Raw genomic sequence first — 9,410 nt, forward strand, 5'->3', positions numbered from 1 at the left:
CATGGTATTTTTTTAAATTACAAAAATCTTCCGAAAAATCGAATTGTTAATTTAAAAAATTAAAAAGGAACTTTGAGATAAATTAGTGCTGATTTAAATCCTGCAAAATTTGTTTGGAAAATGTTATCATCTTCGAGGAAAATTTAGATAATTTTTCTGCCGTTTAAGGCACACGTGTTTTTACATATATTTGTATATACATTTTTTGAAGAATTATTTTAAATTTAAACAATTTTTTAACACTAAATATTAAACAAAAATTTATTCGATAAAAATATTGTATTATCGTAATTTCAATAAATAAATAATATTGATTAAGAAACAATTTTATATAGGAAATTTTATTATTTGGAAATTTTCAAATTCGGTAATATGGTAAACAGTTCAGGAATTTTTTAGTTTTGGCATTTTATTATTCGAGACAGAGTTTTACCGAATCGGGATTTTTATTTTTTCATGTATTTCAGACGTCCCTGTAAAAGTACAGAAAAATCGCTGTAATTATAATTTTGACACCTGAATCTTGTTGATTTTTTCCCTTGGCGCGGATCCAGAGAAGTTCCTGGGGGGTGGGGGGCATCACAAAATTGTGAAGACATGTTGTGTTTATGCATATGTACCATTTTACGGTAAGTCAAAAAATCCCTGGGCTGGGGGGGGGGTCGCCGTTTCGCCACCAGTGTGGATGCGCACCTGGGTTTCCTACAGTATTTATTTTAAAAAATGTGTTTAAAATTTTGATCCTTGGGTCTTGGCGATTTTTTCCTAATGCATTTCAGTCACTAATAAACGGGGGTAATTTAAATAGGAATATCTTTCAGGAAATAAATGATTAAAATCCAGAATAATTGAAGAGACCTTTTTACCTCTAGGTAGTAAAAAAGGAAAACTTCTGAAAATTTAAAAAATAATTTGAAAACTAATTATATACTCTTTTAAGATGCCAATACAATTTTTTATAATACAATACAATCAAATTTTTCAGCCTTCAGTTTAACAACTCAAATTTTAACGTTAAAATTTACCTCATTTTCAGCATACAGGCTTATTGTTTGAATTTTCACAATTTTCTTTATAAGTTATAGGTTAGGCCAAAAATAACTTATTCTGGGATTCAAAATTGCTACAACGTGAAAAGGTAAAAAGTTTAAATTCAATGTATTCAGCTGCATTCATGTTGAAGTATGCACATTTATGTGGTTTTAAATATAAATTGATTATTTTTTATTTTTCACAATTGTAATTTATAACTTTTAAAATTGAATAATTGTAGGTCAAACATGAAAAAGTAGACTTATTTCAAATTTGAAGCGGTTCTATTATATACATATATGAAACCATTAAAACCTCTGACCTGTTTTTAAACTTTTCCAAAACTTGTTTAAAAACTTTTTTAAACACTTTTGGTTATAATTTCTTAATAAAAGAATAAGTGCTAATTATTCTACAGAGCAGCAATTCCAAAAATATATAAAATCTTTATAGTTAAGACATTTTAAATTTGTAATATTTAGTATATTGAATAAATCGAAATATAAAGGTATTTAAATATGTAAGAATTATTGAATTGAAATTGTTTGATAATTTCCGATTGAAACATTTCAAATTATTTAGTTAGAAAGTAAAATCGTATAAAGTAACAGGATGAGAAGTGAACGTCTTTTAATATTTGAATCATTATTTTAGAACAATTAGAATCGTACAACTTTAGATAAATTTTAAAGTAGGGCTATTAAAAATTAGAAGTGCCTGAAAGAACTCAACAAAGGTTTAGTTTAAAAAGCTATTTAAGAGGGTGTTTTTGCAAGTTTTATCAATTTATTTTTTTGATAATTTGGCACCCCCACAAATTATTATTTTTTTTAAAGAAAATAGCGCCTGATTTTTGTCAACTTAAAAAATATATATTTAATGTTCGCTCAAGGTCAGTTTTGTTCAAAGTGCTTGTTCCTGGATGAATTGACTCTTATTGTTTCCGCTTTTCGTTATGTCACTCATTGATTGGGTTTTTCATAGAAAACATTGAAACCTGGGTTTTTCACGTTTGTAAAATCATAATTAAAGGTCACTCAGGGTAATTTTCTGTGAAAAATACTGATTTGTAAAGAATATTTGTCAAACTATAGAACGGATTTCTTCACCCAAAGATACAAACTTGAATTGTACTATAGTCAAAACAACTGGAAAAAATTAGACGTAAGTGAAATTTTGTAAAGAAAACAAACCTTAGTCGACCTATAAATATTCATTTTAATCCCCGAAAGATTTAAAAAAAAACTCTTCGAAACGCTTTCAATGCAACAATTTTATTAAAGAAAAATAAAAATATTATAATTTTTACCTACATTTCTTAAAATAAAAAATGATCTACGAGATTTGTAGAAAATCTCCTAAAGAATAAAATGATTGTCCCGCAAGTTAGAACAAAAAAATTATAAAAAAAAAAGTTGCTCTCAATTGAGCCAGACTTGCGACCAGGAAAAATCGGGAAAAGAAAGTGAATTAAAAAATTGAACGTAGTAAAAAATTGAAAATAGTTACACAAGTGTGAACAAAATTGGAAAAAAATCTGGAAGCTCTTGAAACAATTTTGTGTGCAGGATTTTACAAAAATGTTAGAAAAAATTGGAATCCGTTTAAAAGATAATTAAAAGTTCCGAAAAATTTCAAAAATCATTTTAAAAGATTTGAAATAATTTAAAAGAAAATTAATACATTTGATGATTTAAAAATTAAATGCTGAATTTTTATTTTGAAAAATGACATTTTAAGAGAAGGTATAAAAATATGGGACCACTGAAAAAACTCCGAAAGCGATGAATGAAAAATCACCAAAAATGAAATATCCGACGACCGCATTAGAAAATTTCCTACAGAAAATGTCCAAAGTAAAAAATCCCCGAATTCTAAAGTTCCCTAATTTAAGCACGAAGAAAAGAATTTTCTATCAATATTATTTATTTCTTCAAAATTTAAAAAAAAAAACGCTATGAACATTATCAAACAAAATTTTTCACGCAGAAATATACATATTTTTTTACTCATTGCTTTTTTAATTTCAAATCATAATTTTTTAAACTCTAAAGATTTAAAGAAAATATATTTGATAAAAGTATTCGATAATATCGATAATATCTTACTGTAATATTTTACTGACCGGAATTTTATTTTTCGTGATTTTTCAGTCGTCCCTTATTGTTATTTTAAATTAAAACAATAATTTAAAAAATTAAACATTAAACAAAGTTTCTATAATTAAAATATTTGATTATTGTATTTTTAATAAATAAGTAATATTTATAAAACATTATTTTCTCAATTGCTACAATTCGGGAATTTTCTAGTTTGTATCTTTTATAATTGGACAGCATTCAGCCTGGAATTTTATTATTTGGGCATTTTCAAGTTCAATAATATTGTAAACTTTCCAGAATTTTATTATTCTGGAATTTTTAAACTCAGGATTTTCAGATTTCGACATTTTATAATTTCAGAAAGTTTATAGTGTTGGGAATTTTATTTTTCCGGATTTTTCAGTCCTAAAATTATTTCAAAACATTTTAAAAGATCGGTAAAATTGTAAAAAAAAAAATTCTGGAAGATTTTGAGGCGATTTCTTCAAATTTTACAAAAAATTTACGACAAAAATGAGAATCATAAAAATATATTTAAAAGTTCAGAAAAAACTTCAAAAATAATTTGAATAATATTTATATTATTTGTATTTTAAATTTTATACCATATAACTTACGTAAATATTTCAAGTAAGCTGTATCAATTATAATATTTTACAGTTTATTTTAAAATATATTTTATGGAACATGATATATGTTATGAATGCGCCAGTGAAATTCTGTTAGTCTAATTTTTATGGTCAATGCGAAACGTAATCTGGCTTAGAACTGCCGCCTTAACATTTGAAAAGCGAAAGAACAATTTTCCTGCCACTTGGAATTATAATTGCATTTTTATAAAAATGTTAGAATATATAATAATTAAGAAATTGGAAAATAAATACGAGAACTTGATTAGACGAATAGGATAAAAAATCCATAGAAATTGCAGACCACAAAAATAAAAGTAAATACTAAATAATATCAAAGTACTATATATAGATATTGCACAAAAGTTTTATCAGTTTGAATACAAATATAATATAATAGAGTAAAAAATTATAACTTATAAAAGAATATAAATTAAAAGAAATAATTTTAAAATTAGAAGAAAATATATGAAAACGAAATAAAAAATATTCATGGCCTTTTATCTATGGCATTTAATAAAGATAACCATGTTTTGCAAAGTTATAAATGTAACAAATTTTTTAATTGGGAATTTACTTTCAATTTAAATGGTTCATGTTCAAGCTAAGTCACCATAAGTGCGCAAATTGGAAGAGGGTTTTGACATGTAGCGCCCTCGATGGTCATCCAGTGAAGTAAGTGAAATGAGCGCGAAATTCGAAATGTGTAGTTTATGAGAACAAAAGAAGGAGCATATTTTATTCATTAGAAGAATATAATTGATATGATCATCATAAAGTTTTATGTTTAACTATTCCCATTTTCACAGAAAACAATTTTTTTATAGTAATTTTTTAATTTAATTTAATTTTAAATTGATAATTAATGTCCTTTATGAAAATTGAACTACTTTAAATCCAAATTTATTGGTTCTATCTCACATTTGATCTTTTTCGATGAAAATTTATTGTAGGTTAAGTTTATAGTAGATGGAAAATTTCTTTAGAAAGTCAAATATTTGGTTGACATTTTATGTATTTTGTCAAAAGTTTTTGTTTCTCGGTGAGAAAAAGTAACCTTTTCGGCGGAAAATAAATTTTAGATGATTTAGTCTTCTATTTATTTATATATTTATATTATTATTTATATTATTATTTATGTCTTCTATTTATGTTTCGCGAGATTCTTCATTTCATACATGAGTCGATTTTGAGTTTAGGTTTTTCAGGTGTATATAATATGCAGAATGGATATTATGACTATTATATATATTATTCATGTTAATATTATAATTATAAATTATTATATCAATATTAATGACTGGTTGACCATTTATTAATAATATTAGTTCAACTTTTAACTAAAACAATTAGTTTTCTGAAAAAAATGAATTTGGAAGAAAATGCACAAATTAAAAGAATGGTTAAAATTGTTTTAAATAAAATAGTTAAATTTTTGAACAAAAAGTTGAATTTTCATCCAAAAGCCTGAATTGTATACTAAAAAAAAATTTTTTTTAAAAAATACATGAATTTTTCATAATTTTGCCCAATCGCTCGCGCTAGTCAGCGTTCCGGCGGCGTCCCCTGAAAAATCCTGTGGTGTCGCGTCGCGAGCTCGTAATAAACTCGCAGTAATTATGGAACTAAAAATCAAATCGAATTGAGATTTTCCAAAAAGTTGGCCAATACATTGGCGGAAAATTCGTTCGCTTGAAGTTTGTCGCAGCTAAAACTTCCTCGCTCAATTTTTTAATGTGAAAGTCTAAAAACATGGTTTTTTATTTTGATTAAAAAAAAAAAACAGAAATTAACTTTTGACCCTTTCTGGACACTGCAGTCTCCGCTAGAGTATCATGAATAAGGTTCATTTTTTAAGAGCTATCTAACTACATTTTTGGTTTTTTCAAATTTCACTTTTGATACCTGACGTCACAGCGTGGACAATATTTTTACTCGTTTTCGAGCGCCTGTCGCCTTCTTGTCCAGAAATCCTCAATTATTGAAATGAAATAAAAATTCCTTGGAATGTTTTAAAATATCCTAAAATATTTTAAATGCTTTAAAATCTATTGAAGTTTTTCAAAGATCTTGAAAATTCCTTGCAATTTTAAAAATACAGTAAAATATTTCAAATCCTTTAAAATCTCGTACTAAATTATTGAAATCAATTGAAAATTCCTTGGAATATTTCAAAATACTCTCAAATATATCGAAACCTCCAAAACCTTTTGAAACACCTTGACATCTTTTAAAGGTTTCGAAAGTACTTTAGAATTTTAAAAAATAAATCTGCTAAAGTTGTTTAAATTCTTTGAAATTCCTTTCAATTATAAAAATAAGTTGAAAATTCCTTGACATCTTTTATAAGATCCTCAAATATTTAAAATCTTTTGAAATGTCTTGAAATTTTTTAAAGCTCTTGAAAATTCCTTGGAATTTTAAAAATACCCTGAAATATTTCAAATCCTTTAAAATCTCACATTAAATTTCTGTAATCAATTGAAAATTCATTGGAACCTTTTAAAATTGTCTCAAATTTTTCAAATCCTTCGAAATATTTTGAAATACATAGAACTTTTTTTAAAGATTTCTAAAGAACTTTGGAATTTTTAAAAATGATCCTTCTAAATTTTTTTTTTATTCTTTGAAATTCTTTTAAATTATAAAAAATAAATTGAACATTCCTTGGCATCTTTTAAAACATCCTCAAATATTTAAAACTTAAAATGCGATTGCGAAAATATTACAAAAATTTAATTATAGGATCTAAACCTATATTTTGTTGTGAGCAAATTTTAACAAATATTTTGTTTATTTACTATGTTTTCATTAGTATTTCAGTCCTGAAACTCATTTCACAGTTTCATTAAACATTTAGATTTTAATTGTTTCATTGCTTTGTTGTTGCATTTTTTCATGTTTATAAGCTCATAATTTGTAAATATTAGAAATATTGTATATATTTTGTTATGATAGAGGAAAATATAATCCTTAGAAATTTTCAACTGAACAAATATTATAAAAATTAAGTGTTTTATTATTTAGTTTAAAAGCCGTAAAATATTATTTTTCAATTTAAAATATGAGACAAATATTTTTTTGTTTTTCATCAATTATTTTTTTCACGAACTCAAGCGAATTATGAAAAAAATTTCATTTCAAAAAGTTGTATCTCCAATTCTTTAGAGTAAGTTGAAAATTTCTCCAGACTGCCAAAACAATGTTAATTTTTAGAAAAAACTGAAAAATGTATTTTACGAAAAAGGCCAATTTTAATTTTCCCCTTGAGATTTTTTATGTTAATAGTAATATGAAGGAGATCCTGTGAATTTCGTTCTAGCTGAACTAAGTAGGAAAATTAAAAAATTTTAAATTTTTGACACCTGATAATCAGAATTTTGTAAAGGCCACGGTTTCATCTTTCATCCACAGTTCATCCACCTCTTCTGCAAATCACCTTTATATCGTATAATTTTAAATGAAAAAAATACTTCTCAAAAGCTTGGTATAGTTAAAATAGGAGTAAAATAAATTTTTAACCAAGAAGAAGCTATTCTCGAAATATTTTACGTGATAAATTACATGAAAACATTTAAATTAAATTTAAAATTAAATTAAAAAATTACTATAAAAAAATGTTGTCAATAGACATTGGGATAGTTGGATTTTCACTTATAAAAATGAATTTTCGACTAAGAAAATAAATTTTCATATAGAAACTTATTTTTCGCCGAAGAGATTAATTTTTTGCATTGTGAAACAAAGATTCTTCACAAAATACATGAAATGTCTAACAAATATTTGAATTTCTAAAAAATTCTCCGTCTACCATAAACATAACCTACGAGTACAATACATGTCCACCTAAAAAGACCAAATTTAAGGTAGAATATATAAATATCGATTTAAAGTTGTTCAATTTTCACAAAGCACATTAATTTTAAATATAAAATTAAATTGAATTTAAAAACTACAATAAAAAAAATGTTTTCAATAAAAATTAGAATAGTAAGATTTTCAGTTCTAAAAATGAATTTTTTGGTTAAGAAAATGAATTTTCATCTAAAATTTATTTTCCGCCGAAAAGGTTGCTTTTTCTCACCGAGAAACAAAAACTTTCCACAAAATACATAAAATGTCAACCGAAATTGATTTTGATTTTTTTCATTGATGTTCAATTTGCCTTTCTAAAGAAATTCTCCATCTACTATAAACTTAACCTATAATAAATTTTCATCGAAAAAGATCAAATGTAAGGTGGAACCAATAAATTTGAATTTAAAGTTGTTCAATTTTCATAAAGGACATTAATTATCAATTTAAAATTGAATCAAATAAAAAAATTATTATAAAAAAATTAATATAAAAAAATTGTTTTCCAATGAAAATGGGAATAGTAAAACATAAAACTTTATGTACACAGGAAACAAAAATCCATTCACTTCTTTTGAATGGGTTTCGAGGGCTTTTGAATTGCGTATCTTTCACTGGAATTCCAGATTGTCACCGATTGGTTTTTTAAAAACTTTTAGTCGTTATAATTTTGTTGACCAACTTGTATGCCGCAAAAGCCTTTACAACATCTAGAACTGAAATAGCAAAAGGAATCTTGTAGAGTTGGGAATGATTTCTTTTTATCTTTCGATCATTTATAAATTTAAAAAATCGTGTGAAATATGGCCGCTTAGCCTAAAAAGAGTCGGTCTCATTCAACAAGAAGGAAACCGATTCAATGTGACCTTGCTTGAAATGGTCATTGCAGTACATGGCAGATTCGAAGTTGCTTGAGAAAATGACTGATTCACATGGTCGCAAACCGATTCAGTTTGAACTTTCTGAATCTGCAAATGACAGACATGCAATTCACAGAGTCGTCTTTTGAATGGATTCTTTTATCATGGGTAAAACATATCAATTATATTCTTCTAATGAATAAAATATGCTCCTTCTTTTGTTTTCATAAACTACACATTTCGAATTTCGCGCTCGTTTCACTTCACTGGATGACCATCGAGGGCGCTAAGTATTAAAACCCTCTTTTAATTTGCCTCAAACTCCCTTTGGCAGATACACTGCTATCTCGTATCCAGTATTCATATAAAACAACAGAACGCGCAGGACTCCCGACAATGGGTCGGCCAACAATGCCGACCAATCTAGAGCTGGGGGAGCCAATGAAAATGGATTCAATGCGATGGATCGGCGGGATCTCGCGACCTTTGGGTGGACGGAGCAACTGAATCACGACTTGCTAGAGTGCTGGGATGCGAGTGTGGCGCGTGCACGGGGTTACATGGCACGGCTGCATGCTCTGTGGTGCGAGAAATACCCGGAGCTATCGCACTTTTCGCAGCAACCTCTGCGAAACCATGCTGCACTACTCCGTAAAAGGAACTATGTAAGCGGACCGCCTACTCTACCACAGCTAGAACAAGCCGGCAACAAAGAAAGAGAGGCGACTTTAAGACCAACCGCGGGCAGGCATCCAATAGATGAAGAGCGATGCTGTACGACCCGGAGAAACATCAACACCAAGGTTTCTCTCAAGCCTAAAGATCTGGCCGAAATGGATGACTAGCTTCGTGGACATTTTTCCGGTGAATCCGACCTCTGGGCTATCAATTATTGTGTGTATAATGCAGCGAGAGCTTTGGCCGATGCGAAC

Source organism: Belonocnema kinseyi, chromosome 1 (assembly GCF_010883055.1).
Source record: "Belonocnema kinseyi isolate 2016_QV_RU_SX_M_011 chromosome 1, B_treatae_v1, whole genome shotgun sequence".
In the NCBI taxonomy this organism is placed as follows: Eukaryota; Metazoa; Arthropoda; class Insecta; order Hymenoptera; family Cynipidae; genus Belonocnema; species Belonocnema kinseyi.